Consider the following 18,146-nt stretch of genomic DNA (forward strand, 5'->3'; position numbering starts at 1 on the left):
AAGAGGAAAGATAAGTAATAAAATAAAATAGGTAATCTTGCCATGCTGAATGGCAACTACAAGTAACACAAAGTAACACTACAGCAAATATGCTGTAAAAACACTAGGCATATCTCAAGAGAATAACATAGTAATTTCCAATGCTCCCATGTGGGACACACAAAAGAGCTTTGAAAAAAAAAAAAAAACCCAAAACAAAAAACAAAAACCACAACCTGAGGAATCCAAGCTAACAGAGGTTTCTAAAAACCCAGCAGCATGGAGTATCTAACAAGGAAGAAAATATCTAGGGTACACAGAGTGCCAAGCACCCCATCAATTTAGTTAATCATCTGCAACCATATTACATGCTTTGATTGACTGCAGTTTGGATATTTGGGTTTCCGGTAACATCAACCTCCATGTGACGTCTGAGCTCAATTGTCTTCTGTCCCCCTGAAGGCAGTGGTGGGGAAGGACAGAGTGGAGGTTGAGGGGCATGGATTGCTTCTCAGGCTGTCAGAGAAGCAGCTGTTCCGTCCTAACAGGGACTGAATTTCAATCTGAAGACTTTTGTCACAATGCTTTTTACCTCTTTTCCAACTTTCCAAATTTGAATTCTATAAACATCTGTATGCATTTTGCATCACTATAGAAAACAGCTACACCTTTGATTTAATTTTTAAGTATCTTTTCAAATATTTTGAGATCATTAAATGGTGCTATGACCTGATCTTTAGTTTGGGGGATATATTGTTTACCAAAGAGCCAAATAGCAGTTTCCAGACAGCAATTTTACAGTCATGGGAAGCTTGCCAGTTACTCTGAACTCCCATCTTTCCTTTCCATCAAATGAAAAGGATGGTCAGGAGAAAAGAGACATTATTTCTTTAGTCTTTGCAAAGTTTGATCAGTCTACAAAATCCCATTTCCAAGGACAGTGACTGTGAACTGCTTAATGACTATAAGTCAAACAGGTTTCATAACATTCTCCAAAGGTATGATTTTAATTCAGCTTCAAGCTTCTACCTTCCTAAGTGATGACTTCTTTCATGCTTGCTTAATTTTTTTCTTGCCTTGTGCCACTATAATTATTTTAATATAAATCAAATACAAAAGGATAGGATTTTCAACCACATCCTTCTACTTGCTAAAGCCCTCAATCAAGGCCCAACTCAGATCCCTCTAACAACCTTGTAGAATTTTCTCCAGATGGATGGATCTAATCTTGCCCTTCCTAAGTGTCCTACAGCATCATGTATCCCATCTAGATTAGCACTCACCATATCAGAAATGTCTCTCAACCCTGGATTATATACTCTTTGAGGAAAGAAATAGTACATGATTCTTCTGTGTATTCTCAGGGCCTGTGTTCTCCCCCCATATAATCCCTGGAGTATAGTCAATGCTCATTAATCCTTGTTGAATCGATTTAAGGCTCTATTGAAATCAAAGACACCACTGGATACCTCTGTTTTATGAAAACTCACTCATGATCAAGGTGCTAAAAAATAAAGACCATCCCAAGACAATGTTTATACATGATATTCCATCTTTGGAATAATTTTCTATAAAGCTACCAAAACAGTCCCACAACTGTAATGTGATGTTTATTAAGGCCATTGACCTAGAAATTCATTAAAAAAACTATTGCAGAAAGAGCTGACGCCAAGATCTTTGCACCTCTGAGAGCTATAATGGTATAAAGATGGCTAGAGCATGTTAAGGACCTTCTTTTTCTATTTCATCAAGAACATTAAGAATCAAAAAGAATCAAATAAATATTTGCTTTGTACACTTATCTCTATTACCATGAAATTTTCTCACAGGTATTTTCTTAATCACTATATTAGTGACACCTGTAAGGGGCTTAGCATTTTAAGATTTGACCATGCTTTATCTTAATATTTTAGGGCCTCATTCAACAAGTACGTATAATTTACTATTTCCCAGGCACAGTGGTAGATGCTGGGATTATAACAATCAATACTCTTTCCTCCCCAAAATCAAATTCCTGTCCCTCTCTACTTCCTTAGTAATTTTAATCAGGGTAACAATGTTCCTGGCTAAAAATCTCAAGCTTCCTAGACTGTCATAATTGGGTGCAGCGAAGCAATACATTGCAGACAATAAAATATAAGCTGAAGGTTTTCAGGAAATCAGCCTTATAATTTTAAGTTATTTGGGGGACATTTCTCTGTTTCTTGCAGCTGAATAAATTTCTGACAATACAGCAAGGCAAACCCAAGTACTGTTGAAGTGTGACACTTAACTGCCAGAGGAATGATAGGGCTTAAAAGTTGACGTCTCATATCCTGAGCCTTTTATTTCTAGACTAATCTGAAATCTTCTCAGTGGGTGGATGAATGAGAAGAATTGAGGAAATACACCTTCCTCTGTTTTAGGGAAGGAAGTGGATTATGGACCCATATTATTACCATTAGGCCCGAGATACAGTGTGGGTGTTTGTTGTAAGGCAGCATCACGCTAATGAATCCAGTTGGCGTTTGTGTTCTGTGGACAGGTAAAGAAGTAAACTTACAAGTAAAGGATCAGTTCCCACAGTGCTATGACCCTCCTCTGGGCCACAATCTGGCCCTTCCAGGGGAAGGAACAGGATCTTTATAGGAGAACTCAAAGGCATTTTCTCTTCTTCTAAATCCAGATTTCCTTACCGACACTGCCACTGTACACCCTTGAAAAGAAGGCAGTCCAGGGCAAGAATTTCCTTATTAGCAAGCAAATTATGGCTGGAAGCCAAAACAACCAGCAGAGGAGTCAGTGTCTGGTTTGGGGGGAGAGGGGGCGATGCTAAATGAATTGAAATAGAGATATATTATTGCATTTCCTGCCTCTCTTTTGAGGTCACTTTGGTCCTTAGATCATCCTTTGTAATAATCACTCACCTCTGACTGGAAAAGCAAAGTCACTCCCACTGGCGGGTAAATATAGTAAGACACTTGCAATGCAATGCCTTTGAGGAGCCAGCATCCTCTCTATAGGGAGCAACCTCATCTCAATAACAAAGAGATAGTGAGGGACCTCCAGCTGGCCTGCTGGGTGTTCTGGGCCTCAAACAGCTGCTTCCGGATGTGTCATTCCCACCTTTCACAGCCTTTCACCGGAAATATTTACTGGCTCACACATAGAATAGAAAATCTTTCCAATTGGGCAAGTTGGTGCAAAGACCCAAGGTGGGAGCTGTCAGAGTTCTTGGAGGAACCCACCTGAGTCCCAGCAGAGGACAAGGAGGTTCCAGGCATGTCAGATGCCTTTGGTCACGGACATGGGGCTGGGAGCCTAGGATGGGGTCCTTCTCATTTTTTCTTTATAATCCCATTGCTGCTGTTGAAGTTTTTAATTTTTCCAAGTCGCCATCACAAATACAGTGCCCCCTTCCTGCAACTGTGTGTGTGTGTGTGTGTGTGTGTGTATGCATGCATGCACACACGTGCACGTAACACCCATTTGTTTGTAGAGAAAGGAAAGTAGATGGGAAGAAAGAGCCTCCTGCACCCTGGAAACGTATTTGCAATTACTCAAGACATTTGTAAATAACTATACTTATAGCTCTGTTGGAGTAGCTAAAATATAACAAACATAGAAAAGAAGTGAATGGACTAAAATAAAAAGTGAGTCTCAGGAAAAGGCCTTGCTGCTTGGTTTACAGAGCAGTTTTTTTTTTTTTTTCTCCCTCTATCACCTGCCTACCAGGTCCCCGCCAGCTTGTCTTGCCAAGGCCAGTGACTCAGCAGAGCGTGCCTCCAGCAGCTACTGAATGACACCCTGGGAGCAGTTACTGTGGGTCTCTGTACTCAAGAGCAGCATAAGGACTGATGAGGCATTGTATCTTTGTTCCTGCGGTTTGCATCTCAAAATGCATGCCCATTGCAGTGTGCATTTTCTGCATGCCTCTACCTTGCCTCAGCGCCATGGAGTGATGCAGTAAGAAGCCACAAGAGAGGCCTCCTGCAGTCTTCAGTCTCAAGCCTGTGATTTTCTCATCTGACTTGGCATTTAGAACAGCTGAGTGGCTCCAGCCCTGGCCAGATGTTGCTCAGAGCTGTGCAGCGGGGGTATCTTGCTTTGTGACATGATTAAGTGAAAGCATACGCTTTCTCTTTCCTTGACTTTCTCAGTGCCCAGAACTGAAATCAATCCAATCGGTAAAATCCTGATGCAGCAAACGATAAACATCAAGGCTTACTACCCTTACTGAAAAAGCACCAGACTCAGCTCCACAGCTGGGGGAGTTTTGCCTTTACCTGGAGACCAGGCATTTCCCTCCCTGTTGAAAAGCAGGAAATTGCCATTAGATGGAGCTCCATGAAAGAAAAAAATAGAGGATGGGCTTTTTCTGGGCTAGGAAGAGGTTTTTCCTAGGAAATCTACTGGAATTGTTAAAGGAACAAGCTTCATTCTGGTATGTGATTTTACAGAGTAAATCTCCATAAGAACTCAGCAGACATCTCTCTGACATTAACGGTACCAGTGCAAACCCCTCCGTGTTAACATCCAAGAGGAACCTGGCAAATGGGAAATATGCAGGCCTTGGAAATGACATCAAAATCACCAAGAACAATCTAGTTCATGTCATGGGGAGGTTAGAGTATACCAGTGAACTCAGATCTCTTTGCAATTTGTAAAGTGGGCTCTAAACTAGTTCATTTACATCTCTCTGCTTCTTGATCATCCAGGCCACCAGGAGACTTTTGTGTGTTCAGACATGGAGCAAACTAAAGTCAAAGAGGTGGATGGTCTGGGAAGAGAAAGGCAACTTAGTGTATAGAGTCAGAATGAAGCTTCTAGGCTGGCTCCATGTGATGGTGTGCATGATGCTGGAACCAACTACTCCAGCCAAGCAAGACTGTTCTCCTTTGCTTTATGGATAGGGTCAACTCAGAATGTGCATGATCCTGCGAATATCTATGCGTCATGGGAAAAACACAATCCTTCTGAGTATCACAGAAGAAAAAACAAACTGTAGTTTTTTTTTTGTTGTTGTTGTTAACAGCCAGCTACTAGTATTATTTAACTGAATCATAATTATGGGTATTCCATGTCGGAAATTTGTGAAGCATATTTCATTTCAGACCTTCTGTATGCCGAGGTCTCAGATACTACCATAGAGCTCAAAACAGCAAGAGAAAGAAAATAAAAATAAATCATTTCACTGAGTTTCTTTATACCCACATGAAACTATAGTACAAGATTTATATGCTATAAGCAGTCAAGAAATGATGGATTTAAAAAGTGAAAATGGTTCTATGAACTGATCTGCACCAATACATTTTTTATTGTTTTGTTTGTTTTAAGATTTTATTTATTTATTTGAGAGCGAGTGAGCGAGAGAGAGAGAGAAAGAGAGAGAGCACGAGTACGGGGAGAGGGGTAGAAGAAGAGGGAAAAGCAGACTCCCCACTGAGCAGGGAGTCCAGTGACGCAGGACTCAATCCCAGGACCCTGGGATCACGAGGCAGATTCTTAACTGACTGAGCGCTCTGTTGTACCAATCAATTCTTGAAAGAAGTTGTTTTCCTTCTGTTTTCTAATTGTGCCTATATAATTCTTCCATCAATGCAGACATTGTCCATTTGTCCTTTTCTTTCTACCCCATATACATCACTTGACATGTCAGAAGAGATGTGCCTTTAAAGCATTTGTTTGTGAATCAAAATCTATTCTAATTTTTTTTTAAACTGGTGGTTGCCAGAGGGAGACGGGTAGGGGATGGGTGAAATGGATAAAGAGGATTAAGAGGTACAAGCTTCCAATTTAAACTAAATTAGTCATGGAGATGAAAAGTACAACATAGAGAATATAGTCAATAATATTGTATTAACGTTGTGTGGTGACCGAGGGTGACTACACTTATAGTGAGCATTGATTAATGTATAGAATTGTTGAATCACTATGTTGTACACCTGAACTAATATAAAACTGTTATTTTTACTTCAATTAAAAATATATTTTAATCACACTGGGAGAGTCTTTATTACATTATTAGGAATAATTTCACAGATAAAACATTTTTTAGAGAGTGAATAATTAAACTACAGTAAATCTTTTACATACATAGGAGTTCATATACTGAGTGTGCATAGTACAAAAAACTCTACACAAAGTAGCACATTGTGGTACCCTTTACATATATGGTAGGTGTTCTCAGTTCGGTCAGTTAGCTCGTGCCTTCCAAAAAGATGTCCCTGAGATCCTCAAACATTCCGAAGATCTGAGTTCCTTCACTAGACCTCAAATGATGCTCTCCCACACCTTCATTTACGTCCTGACTCTCACCCTGAACTCAACTATCCACCTGGTCTTAAGTCTGCTCACACCCAAAAAGGCAATGTATAAGAAATGATAGCCTTGTTACTGAGTCTCCCAGAAGAATAAGGGAAGAAATTTCAAGGGCTAGGAGGGCAAGATGGAAGAAAAGGAAGAGGGCAACAGAGCATAATCAAACAGTGTTGAACCATTTGTCTGTGATTCGACGTTAACTTCATCAGCGAGTGCCTGGATGGAGTATTCATTTGGATTTCTATTCTTGCACTTACCCTCCTGTCCCCCAACAAAGAAAAAAAAAACTAGATTCCCCAGGACTCACTGACTGATTGGGGAATGAGAAAAGAAAAGGATCAAGAGAAAAAAAAAAAGAAAGAAAGAAAAGGATCAAGGAGGATGTGGTATTCCTGACTTGGATTACCAGTAGATGATGATGTTGTTCGCCGAGGTCAGGGTGGACACTTCTACAACATGTCTATCTGAATTTGGTAAAAGAGTGTGGTAAAGAATTATTGTACTACTATTGCTTTATATCTATTTCATACTTTATAGTTCTCAAAGTTTTTTCAAAAACACTATCTCTTTTGATATAACAGCCCAATAAAATATGTAGGTTAGTCATCAATAGCCTTGTTTTCAAGATAATAAATCTGAGGCCCCAAATGCTTAAATGATTGTCCAAAGATCACAGAAGAAAGAAGTGGCAAGGTGGGGCTTGAACTTCGGTCTTCTGTTTCTGAATCCTTAGAGCACTGAGTTTAGTATTTATTTATGCTTTGTAACTTCATAAATGTTAGTTGAGTCGCCCTTACAAAAGTATATAGTCTCCAGAAAAGACAATAATAATAATGGTCTATGTTTAGTCTCTGATTTTCTCTGTCTTAGCACTATTGACCTTTTGGGCCAGGGGTTGTCCTGTGCACTGAATGGCTTCTAGAGCAATCCTGGCCTCTACCGATTTAATGCCAATAGCACATTCCAAGTTGCGACAAGTAAATACACTTTTAGTCTTTGCCAAACATTCTCCGAAGGGCAAATCGCCCTTGGTTGAAAGTCACTGATTTAGTATGTTACAATCCTGGGCACATAGGAGAAGCCCAATAATTTCCTGGTGATTGAAAGCTAATATGCATCCTGGCATGTTTTTAATAGAAACTGATCAAACAACCAAGTTAAATTGGAGTGTAAAGTCAAGGACGTGGCCTTTTTAGCACTTGGAACAGTGCCTACCAAACTGGGGAGGATCATGACGGTGACTGCCCTTCGGCTGGTTAGCAGAATCAACCCAATTCTATAGGGCTTAATTTAGGAAGAGAAGAGGGACCTGGTTTCTTTCAAAAGTAGGTATGTCCTGCACACATCATGTACATATGTGTACATGTCATGCACAGTCTCGGCTTCCCTCCGCACTGCAGCAGCGGCCTGGAGTAGAGGGCACACTTGTGTGTGTTCAGAAATCCCAGCACAGGGAAGAGCTCCTCGAAACGCTGTGAGTGGAAGGAGCCCGGGACTTGAGCACCTTGGGAGCAGAGTCTATTTCTATCTCTGCTACTAACCGAGTAGTAAGACCTTTGGCAGGTCACTGCACTTCTCTGGACTCAGCGTCCTCATTCATAAAACGAGGAGGTTGGAATATATTATCTCCTAGGTACCTTCCAACTCGAACATTTCTTTATGATTCCATGACACAGGTCCCCAGAGCCCTGTGTGAAAACCTGCAGATTGCTTGTGCTACTGAGTTCAAGCTTTTCACATTCTTTCAAAGATAATAAAGTGCCTATATTATTCTTTAAACAACATTTCCAATGAGGGCTGAAGCAACACCCCTTAATAAAATACATTAATATTTTTGCAGTAAAATGTATGGCTGTCCAGACTCAGTGAAATACATAAAGATGATTAACAACAAGGCATTGGTTCAGGTTCAATTTTATTTTTTATTTTTTAATTCTTTTGGCCACAACGGCAAACAAACAGAAGAAACCCTCCTTGGTTTTCATACCACTTTAAACTTCAGAATTGTGGCTAGGCAATCCTCTATGTGTACTTAATTTTGATTATTGATAATTCATTAGTAAATCTTGTTATAAGGAAGTAAAGCCTGCTAAAAAGGCCTAGGGTGTACTTTAAAAATGTTTTTGGATGTAAGAGTTATATTTAAAAAAAAAAATAGAAAAAAAATAGGTCTTTCCTCAATATTTATTCTCTTGGTTTCCAATTTCAAAGCTAGCACAGTGGCATTCCCTCAGGCCTTGATTTTTCTTCTACTCTTGTTATCATGCCAAAAAATGATGATCCCAGGTAATATCATGTGATGGGAAAAATATAAACACCAAAATTAACATTAAGTGAATTCCTTCTTTATCTTAATTAAAAAGTGAATAATCAATTTCATGAAAATGGTAACTAAATGAAAAGTTATCGAAATGTGTTTAACTCAAAAAATTGAACAAATACAATACGACTGTTTGTTTTATGTTATATTAATTGAGATCATGTTAGCAGGCAGTACAACAAAATGAAAAAGGAAGATAATTCAGTAAATGATGTTTACAGTGCGATGCTGCTGGAAAGCTCTGATAGTTTCTGGCTGGCACAGACTTTAGGTTCTACGGTTGGACGTGAGTCTGACTCTCCTGCAGGTGTCCGTTTTCCAAATCTCTATTAATAGCGCTGCCACGCACGGCACTTTCCTTCACTCACTCAACACTTTGTCACACATTAGCAATACTCCTCAACAGAAAAACACCACTGAGCTAAACATGTTCAAAAGCCTTTTACCAAACAGAAAATGCATGCTCCCTCTACTTAAAGAGAAACTAGGGCAGGTAGGGAGCCCACGGTTAAAGTCATACAATCTTTGAGTCAGAAGCGAAAAGCAGAATATAATTGCTTTGCACTTTCTGGAAGCAGCAAGGTAGAAAGCCAAGACTTGACATATTTCAAGCCATAGAGAAATCGAGAGACGGGGTGGAGGGTAGGGGGAAGGACAGAGGGAGGAGGGAAAGAAGGAGGGAGAGTTTGTGAAATGGTGTTGATTATGGAAATTTGCCATGAAATATCCAGCTGTTCACTTGTCTGTTTTGTCTCATTTGCTATTCTAATAATGAAGAGGATGATGACAAATGTCAATCATAGTGCTAGGTGTTGGGAATACTAGGGCAAGGAAGGCACTTGAAAGCTAGGGCTTAGTGATATGAACAAATAAACAAAAAAGAAAAGAATTCATTTTCAAGCAATGATAAATGCTGCAAAGGAAAGCAACCACGCACTCAAAGGAATTGTCGGGAAAAGCCTTTCTGGGATGTGGGAGTTAGACTCAAAACCTGAAGGAGGACAGTAAGGCAGCCATGGGACACACTCCCACTGCCAAAGCCCCACATAGGAAGGGGCTGGGGTAATTGCAGAAGAGAAAGGAGGTGGGCAGGGGGCAGGTGGTGGTTGGAGAAGTGGCAGGACCTGGGCTACAGGGCCAGAGCCACAGTAAGGAGGCTGTGTTCCTGCAAGGATCAATGAGAGGGCCCAAAGGGCATAGCAAAGGAGAGACGATCAGTTTTATATTTTTAAAATGAGCATGCCAGCTGCCTTGTGGAGAATGGATTGGGAAGACATGAGAGAAGGTGAGAGTCCTCATTAGAAGGCTGATTTAGATGGGGCGATTGCAAGAATTTAAGAATGCTCAAATACACTAAGATTAAGGCTGGTCAAGGAGAGGAAGGGCTATTATATTTACAGGGTCAGCTCCCCCAAAGCCTGTGATTTCTAAGCTTTAACGTGTATCTGCTTATATTTTCAACCTTCAACTTCTGTACGATTCAAAAAAATATGTTGATTTCCTGGTGTGGATAGTTGTTTTTATAATCCAAATATAGACAAGACCGCCACAAAGGCCATATTGCTACACACTTAAGCATTCACCCTGACATCAGATGAACAATTCTTCTTTACCTTCTCCATGTCCTGTAGGATATTAAAAATTGAAATTATATTTCCTCTCAAGCTTTATCTTCCTAGGCTGAAAAACACTTGTCTCAAAAAAAGCTGCCCCTTTCTTAGCATATCTATTTTAGATCCTCCCACCACTCCTTTTTCTAAGTTGACCAGTGGATCTTCTTAAGATGTAGAGTTAGGGGCAGCCCTGGTGGCCCAGTGGTTTAGTACCGCCTTTGGCCTGGGGTGTGATCCTGGAGACCGGGGATTGAGTCTCATGTCGGGCTCCCTGCATGGAGCCTGCTTCTCCTTCTGCCTGTGTCTCTGCCTCTCTTTCTTTCTCTCTGTGTCTGTTATGAATAAATAAATAAATAAAATCTTAAAAAAAAAAACAGTTGTAGAGTTAGCACTCCATCCAAAAAACCAAAGATGGATACTATGCTTTATTTAGTTTCCTTGTTCTTTTTTCTTAAAATTTTATTGACTCATTTGAGAGAGAAAGTTTGAGCGAGCATGAGTGGGGGAGGGGTAGACGGAGAAGCAGAGTTCCTGCTGAGCCCAAGGGGAGCCTCCACATGGGCATCCACTGGGCCTTGATCCCAGTACCTTAGATCATGACCTGAGCTGAAATCAGAGGCTTAACTGACTCAGTCTCCCAGGCACCCTCTACGTAAAGGGTTTATTTATTGTGTGTGTTATGCTTAAATGGGTGAGCAGTTTGTTTCAGCTAGGAACCATGGGAAGTGAGGGAGACACCTGCTGGTGTGTGTGTGTGTGTGTATGTGTAAGTGTACACACATACACATGCACACACGTTGGCCTTAATTACCATATTTTCACACTTTGAGTCAGATTTTTACATGTCTTTTCAACTTTTGTCATCCTGTTAAGATTTATGCTTTCATAGTGGGCTGAGTGTTCTCACTGGTGAAACAAGGTTGAATAAAGAATTTATGAGTTACATATGACTGTGTAACAAATTTTCAAACCTAGAAACTTATAACAAGAAATGTTTACCATCTCACAGCTTCTACAGCGTAAGAATTCAGGAGAAACTTAACTGGTTCTGCTTCAACGTCTCTTACGAAGTTGCATTCGTGATGTTTGCCAAGTCTATGGCCATCTGAATGCTTGAATGGAATAAAGATCTTCTTCCAGAATGGCTCACCCACATGTTGAAAACTGAAGGTGACCCTTGGCAGGAGGCCTCAGTTCCTTTCTAGGAATGCTTGAGTGTCCTCATGACATGGCAGCTGGCTTCTCTCAGAGCTAAGAATCCAAGAGACAATGAGGCAGAAACCCATGTCTTTTATGACCTACTCTCTAAAGTCATGATTTATCCTTTCTGTGGAATGTAGGGGCCAAGCAAGGTATTACAAGGGAGTAGATCAGGCGTGAGAACATGGCACTGATTCATGCCAGAGCAAAAGGTGTTCTGATTCAGATAGGCACTTAGCTAGTACTTGGAAAAACATTTATGATTCACAATAATTCATTAATTATTATAATAGTAAATAATATTATTACTGTTTATTTTTCAACAACTACTGTGTCCTGAGGACTAAGAATATAGTAGGAAGGGACACCTGGGGGGCTCAGTCAGTTAAGTGTCTGCCTTCAGGTCAGGTCACAATCCCAGGGTGCTGGAATCAAGTCCTGCACTGGGCTCCCTGATCAACAGAGAGCTGGCTTCTCCCTCTCCCTCTGCTGCTTCCCCTGCTTGTGCTTTTTCTCTCTCTCTGTCAAATAAATAGATAAAATCTTTAAAAAATATATAGTGGGAAGATGGGCTCCCTGTCATCATGAAGCTTAGAATCTAGGAGGGACTATGTGTAAATAAAAAGGCAATGTTGTTATAATGTGATGAACTCTGTGACAGGAGAGGTACAGGATGGTGGAATTTCAAAGGAAAAACATTTGATCAAGAATTGAGATGTTGAGGTGCCTGAGTGTCTCAGATGATTAAGCATCTGCTTTTGGCGCAGGCCATGATCCCAGGGACCTGGGGGTCTGCTTCTCCCTTTCCCTCTCCCCCCCTTCTCATGCTCTCTCTCTCTGTCTCTTTCTGTCTCCCTCTGTCTCAAATAAATAAATAAAATCTTAAAAGAATTGAATTGAGATGTCAATGGGAGGTAAAGGAGGACGTGACAATGGAACCAAAGCTTTAAAAAAGGAGTTAGCAGCTGAAAGGGAAACAGAGAGTATTCTAGACCAAGAGAATAGGAGACAGAACAAGAATAACTTTGTAGCAAGAAAGAACAGGTCCCTCTATAGCAACTAAAAGTGTATCTGGAGCTAAACATGCAACCCTGAGGATGGCAAGAAGTGAGAATGAAGTGGTAATCCAGTGGCAGGATTTCAGTTGGGATGAAGGGGTAGGACCTAAACCCTAGAAGAGAGAGAGGACTCAAAGGGAAGAAAGCAAAGGCTAGCCCTGGCGACACAGGGATTCTTGGGGGTTCTCCAAACAGAAACTGTGAGTTGGGACAGACATCTGGTGGGAGGTTTTGCCAATTCAAGTGATATCTAAGATGGGACATCTCTTATGATGATTCATATTGAAAGTGGTCACACTTACACAAGTGCCGGGACAGGGAGGTGTGGGGGTTCACCAGGGAGGGCAGCTGAGATGCAACATGGCTCATGAACTCAAAGGAGAGGCCAGCAGATGCAAACAAGAGTCCTCAGATAATAATGTCAAGAGAATACCGTGGACATGGAGGTAGAGGGTGAATAAGGCTCAGGAACCAAACCCACGAACCCTGGATAAATGTCGCTTCATGAAAAGCCTTGAGCTTCTAGCCAGGGGCAGAGTAGTTCCTTAGACATCCACCCCAGACCAGACTGCATGAGTAAAGGGAACACATCTGTTAGAAATTAACAGTCTGAAGAACAAAGAAGAAAAGTAGATGGCCTTGGAATTTAAAGATAGAGGCATCCTGGGTAGTCAGTCTGGATGCTGTTGCCTCAATTAAATAAGAGATCTTCAGGATTGCATTTGGAGAGTGTATGGGCTGAGCTTTCAAAAAAGGCAAGAAAATAGGCAGGATCTAGAATCCAACGGTTCCCGACCCATGGAAAATCCAAGGCTGTTTTGTATGGTGGTTCCTAAACTTTAGTCTGCATTAGAAGAATGCAAAATCCTTGCTTAGGTTCAGATTTCTAGGGCCCATACCCTGGCACTCTGATTCAACAGGTCAGGAGTTGAACTCAGTAATCCATATTGTAAGAGACTTGCCGGTGACTATGAGGCTAAGAAGTTGGCAAACAACACTTTGCAAACAACTATTTGGAACTTAAAGTTAGGCATAGTGGTGAAGAGTGTGGGTCCTGCAGCCAGGCTGCATAGATATTCGTGCCCCGCTCAGTCACTTACCTTCATCTCCAGGAAGGTGAGTCTATGCCTCAGTTTGCTTAGATGTGAAAGAGAGTCATAGTACACACTTGACTGGTTGTTATGAAATTAGGCAAGTTAATAAATGTAAAGTCCAGAGCCTGGCACAGTTTAAATATTTGACTTATGTAAATAATTATTATGAACTCCAAACATACGAATATTGCTTGAAAAAAAAAGTTTAGCAAAATTTACATGTGAAATTCCAAACCTCATGCATTTTGTGGTGCTACAGATTTATGGTACAACAAAAAAAGAGACAAATTTATATCAACATTCATTTCTGTCTCAACTGATCTTTCAAATACTTCAACATTACCTTCTGCCTACTCTGAAACTCTTAAACTCAATATGATTATTTGAAAAGGTTAAAATGGGAGGAAGTTAGAAATGATATTGGCAACAGCTGATTAGATGGTAGTAAAGCTGATGATTGTCATTTGTGTTACAAGTATTTGCCTGTTGGCATTTGGAGGGCAATGTACACAATGACCCATCCACCCACTCAACCACCCATCATGACAGGCAGTGGGCAATGCTGCATACATTTGCACTGGCGGGTAGATGCAATGATGTGGCCCTCACCCCTGAGTTGCTACAGGGAAGACGAGGATGATGGCAACTTCCACCTCTGTAATCCTGGGCCATTTACTCTGGAGGGCTATAAGGCAGCTCAAACTGTCCTACATTTTTATGAATGTAGGAAGCTGGAAACCCAAAAGTTTAAGTGGCTAATAAAAAAAGAATATCAGGATTCAAATCCAGGTCTTCAAAGATTGTTTAGATTGTTGTTCTATCTCGTTTTGACCTACTATATAGTGTCTTTCTGCCCAATAAAAGGAGAGGCTATTAAAAATGACTTTCTAGCTCAACTTTGGAGTAGGCCTCAGAGAAAAAGAAAAACAGAAGGAAAGCAACACACTAATTTCATGCACATAATGAATGCTAGTAACATTTAATGCTAGTGAGTTTAAATGTTTGGGTACCCACATTTGGGGGATATTTGTGTGACATGATTGACACAAATACATAAAAACCCTACACATATAAAATGATTTGATGCCATGTAGGTATAAATTAAACTTTATGACAGGGGTTGAATTTGACAAAATAACGTGATATAAGTGGGGTTATCTGATAGTTGTAAGGAGACACTGACAAAGGATATTTTCATACCTACTTTGGAGAACATGAAGGATACTGTACTCAGTACTATTTACTGAGCACCTACTCTGTACTAGGAACCTTAAAGTGGTTACCTCAAATACCTCTAAAAATAACCAGGAGAGGTGGGCATTGACTTGAACATCAACAGAAGAGAAATTGAGAACCAGTGTAGTCTGTCCAGTGGCACAGGACTTGTTAGTGATGGGAAGAGTTGCTGTTTGAACCCAGGTCTGTCTTACTCCAGGCATATGGTCTTGCTTCTTTCTACACTAGATGCTGCAAGTCATTGGAACCAAAAGAATTCTTGGTTCTTTCTCTCCTAATTCCTTAATGCTGAGTTTCCTAAAACCTATTCTTGTTAACTGACGTTTCTCCCAAATCTGCCTCTCATCATGTGTTTTCTCTCTGTGACTCCCTTGGCAATCATCCCAATCAGCCGGGCTTGACACCTTTTTTCCATTCATCCTACCCATCCAATCTGTTTGCAAGTGCTGGCAATTCTAATTCTATCTTCATTTTCACACCGTTCCCCTATCTCGCCTGACAGGAACCACCTACTGCAATGCCTCACGACTTCTAGCCTACTAGGTTGAAATAACCTTTAAAATGGTCCCCAATAAATCCCACCTACTGGTATTTATACCTTGAGTAACCCCCTCCCCTTGCATGTTGACTGGGGTTGACAATTTGCTTTGAATTAGTAGAATAAGGCACAGTGAATAGAATATGGCACATGTGATGGCATATCACTCCTGAGATTGGGTTACAAAGAGACTCTGGTTTCCATCTTGCTTATCTGTTCTTTTTCTCCTTCCCCTCTCCTCCCCTCTCCTCTCTTTCCCCTTCCCTTCTCTTCCTTCCCTTCTCTTCCCTTCCATTCCTTTCCCTCCTTGCATTCTGGTTCAGAACAAAAAAAATTATTGCCTTACTGTTCTGGAGGTCAGAAGTTCAAGATCAAGGTATTAGCAAGGCCATAGTCTCTCTGAGGCACTAGAGAGTGCCTTCTTCTCTTCCAGCTTGTAGATGCATTACTACGATCCTGAGTTCATCTTCACATAGCCATCTTCACATCCTCTATGTGTGTTTCTTCTTCCTCTTTTTTTGCTCTCTCAGTTGCAGGCTCTGATGGAAGCCGGCTGCCATGTAATGAGCTACCCTATGGACAGATTCACTTGGCAAGAAATTGAGGGGGGTCTCTGGCCAATGACCTTGGAAGGACTGGGGTTCCCAGTCTAATGGCCAGTGATGAGTTGAATCCTGCTATGTCTACACCCAGATTTCTGATCTACAGAAACTAAGTTAATGAATGCTTGTTGTTTTAAGCTGTAAATTTTGTGATGCTTTATTATGCATCAACAGGTAACCAATATACTTTCAATGGGATTCCCAAATCTAGGAATAGCGTTATTAATTTGGGGGCTGCCAAATTAAACTTGTAGTAATATAATTCTGATTGTGTCATTCCCCTGTTAAAAACCTTCAATGACTACTCATTTGCCTTTAGAAAATATCAGCTTCTCAGCTTAGCAATGAGATGTTTTATCATCAAGTTCCAGAATAATGGTTAATAATTAAGGATTTTTTCATAGTTGAAGGCAATAATATGTAATTCAGGTATCATTTGAATCCACTCTGTCCTTTAAAGCCTAAATACGATAGGCTTCAACCACCACTACACATTCTGTGGAAAACCCAACACCCTTCCCAATATTTATATCAGTTCCTGGTGGGTTTATGTTCTCATAATCACCTCTGGCTTCATTTTTCCCCTGATGAATTAATTCAGTGTATGGATTCTCTCTCCATTCTACACAGTACTGTTCCACATCATGTTAGCCCAGATAAGAAACTCAAATCCTGTTCCGTGATACACATAGAACCACACATATAAACAAGACTGTTGTGGGGCACCTAGATAGTTCAGTGGGTTAAGCATCCGACTCTTGATTTCAGCTCTGATCATGATCTCATTGGTCAGAAGATCAAGTCCCCTTCAGGCTCCACATTCAACAAGGAGTCTGCTTGAAGATTCTCTCCCTCTGCTCCTTCTCCCACTCATGCTCACTTGCTTTCTCTCTCTCTCTCTAAAATAAAGAAATCTTTTTTAAAAAAAGTGTTGTGTGAGGCAGATTTTGCTAAATTTTGAAGATTTGCCTCATATCTCAAATAATTTCAAGTGAATATTAGACACTGCCATTAAAATATTTTTGGAAGTTAGAAAATTAAAACATAAATTAAGGTTGGTTTGTATTGGAAATACTGGAAAGATACCCTAAAAACTAAAAAAGAAACTTCCTGTAAGTGAGAGAGAGTGGAATGGGGTAGATAAGGACAAAAGTTGGACTAAGTAAGACATTTCATTGAATATATTTTGATTTATGAACCATATAAATGTATTTTTCTAGATGACTAAAATTTCAAAGAATTTAATTTACAAAATCATTTAACACCCTCCACTGGGAATTTCTCAGTGATCACATCACCCTGCTGGATTCTGAATCCCCCTCTCATTTCTCCTCTTTAAATACTCCTTCAGGGCAGCCTGGGTGGCTCAGCGGTTTAGTCCAGGGCATGATCCTGGAGACCCAGTATCAAGTCCCATGTCAGTCTTCCTGTGTGGAGCCTGTTTCTCCTTCTGCCTGTGTCTCTGGCTCTCTCTCTCTCTCTCTGTCTCTGTGTCTCTCATGAATAAATAAATTTAAAAAAATCTTTAAATACTCCTTCAAGGGCTAAATCCTTTCCTGCTCCAATGGATTTTTCTCACAATTCAATTAAACTCTCTTTTGTCCTCACTCTCAAACTCAGCTCTTTTCAAGGCTACTTTTGCATGTTAAAAACTCATGAAAGTATTGATATACACAAAGTACAAAGGGAAACCTAAGAGTGGTGCTTTCCAATGCACTCTCCCATCCAGGATATAGAATAAGGTTGGAGAAATGGGGAAGAGGTGTCAGTGGGGCTATGTTACCACAGAGAAGTTGGAAGGGGGGAAATCCAATAGAGGAGGTGAAAGGATACAAAGGCAAGTTGTGCTTATTAAACAACTTGGCTTGGGACCAACCAGACTGCACTCTCTAGCTTCCTGTACCATCTTTGTTGGGCATGTGTGTCCTGGATATGCTAATAAAACTTAAATTGCCTTTAATGACTTACGTTGTTGAAGTGACTTTGAATTCTGTAGTATAACTTTTAAGCATCATATTTTTTTAATTAAGCAAAAATTTGAACTGGCATTTCACCAAAAAAAAAAAAAAAAAGGATATACGAATAGCTAATAAACATACAAAAAGGTGCTCAAGTTCATGAGTCATCAGGAGGTGCAAACCAAATACATGAGATATACTACAGGCTTATCAGAAAGGCTAACATGTAACAGACAATCCAAAGTGTT

The 18,146-nt window shown here is 40.4% G+C and overlaps 1 long non-coding RNA gene across 1 annotated transcript in view; it reads left to right on the forward strand.

The window, feature by feature from the left end:
- Positions 1-18,146, forward strand: part of LOC112644788 (uncharacterized) — a 62,972-nt gene that overhangs the window by 10,322 nt on the left and 34,504 nt on the right. The window lies entirely within an intron of this gene.

This window comes from Canis lupus, chromosome 32 (assembly GCF_003254725.2).
Source record: "Canis lupus dingo isolate Sandy chromosome 32, ASM325472v2, whole genome shotgun sequence".
Taxonomy (NCBI): domain Eukaryota; kingdom Metazoa; phylum Chordata; class Mammalia; order Carnivora; family Canidae; genus Canis; species Canis lupus.